Below are 1551 nucleotides of genomic sequence, written 5' to 3'. Positions count from 1 at the left end.
AGGAATGATAAAGCATCATTTGGTGATTATCAATAGAAAATCATTACTGGTTGTATAAACTCATGTATTTATATAGAGAATATAGTGTGGAACTTGATCTTTTTTACAAAACAGGAAAAAGAATTCTATTCCTTTTCTACTACTGTTGCATTAGTTTTAACTCTGTTAAGTGTTAGTTTATGTACTTGAAATGCTCATTTCTGACATACAGAAGCCCAGTCTGTTTCTCATAAATTATATTCCATTTGGAAGCCATTTGGAGACTTCCATGAGACTATTTCTGTAGCCAGTTGGAGCTAATACCAAAATTCATAGCAACTTCTGTAGGCTTAATAGTGATTCCCCTCAATATCTTAACTGAAAAAAGAAATTATTTTGAAAGGTTTATGGTTTTTTTCCAGTCTGTAGAATTAAACTTAAAATGTCATCCCCTCATCATCCCTAAACAATAAAATATTAGCACTGTTAACACTTTGGCAAATTAGCAAAATGCTGGCAAGTACAAATCCGAGAGTATTCCTGGACAAATTGTAATGAATTTAGCTGTAGTGGTTCAAGACTTCACCTTCAGAGCAGTCAACAGAAAGGTCATATATATACATGGCAGAATTACAAACTTCTATTTTAAATGATTCAAGACTTTGTCTCCCAATTGATAAAACCATGTTTTATATAAGCCATTTGATAGGATTTTGAGTTCACAGAACCTACTCCTTATGCTAGTGAGGACAGAAGAAGCTAGTGCATAATTTAACACCAGTCCTGTCTCTGCTAATGTTCTCATGCTGCTTCCCAGCTCCTGTGTCTGGATGACTTTCCAGTTTCTTGACATGATGAGAACCTCTCATGTCTGCCCCACACTTCTGTTCAGAAGAGCTGGACAGGCAGGCTAGGAAAAGGTTGTGGGGTCCTCCAGGAGATCAAGATTGACCAAGGCTTCAAGCTCCAAAGCCTAGCATAGCTATGTTCGACTAAAATCTTTTAAGTTGTACTCTTGCAGTCCCTGCTGGAATCTGTATCTAATGATTGACACTGACTACTGGAATGCCCTTGGAAAGAGAAGTGTTTTGGCTAACTCTACCAGCTGTGTAAAACTTTTGAAAATATTGAAAATTATGGTAGGACAAGTATGCAAGTGACCAATCTATATTTTATTCTCTGGAACAAACACTTTGGACAAAATTATTTGTAGTATGATGCAAAGATTAGTGTTAGATTGAAATGCTACTGAAGGTAGCAATATGGTAGAAAGTTTAAAGTAATTTGAAATTATTTATCTTCAGATTCATTGGAAACAACTGTTTTAGGAAGCTGTGTTTGAGCCAGGTGTAGCTATATGAGAGCATGTGAACTGGAAGGTGAAACCAGGAAGAAAACTAAAAATAAAATTGGACAGTTTGTTTTTGTTATGGAAACCATGTGAAAAACCAAAAAATCTCTACAGTGCCCCAAACCCCTACTATGCCTATTTAAAGTGAATTAGCATTTTAAGTCATACTTTCATTGTTCTGAAGCATTAATTGGATAGAAAACGTTTTAGTTTGATTAATA

The sequence above is a fragment of the Acanthisitta chloris genome, unplaced genomic scaffold (assembly GCF_000695815.1).
Source record: "Acanthisitta chloris isolate BGI_N310 unplaced genomic scaffold, ASM69581v1 scaffold33778, whole genome shotgun sequence".
NCBI lineage: Eukaryota > Metazoa > Chordata > Aves > Passeriformes > Acanthisittidae > Acanthisitta > Acanthisitta chloris.
Note: the sequence above shows the minus strand (reverse complement) of the source record.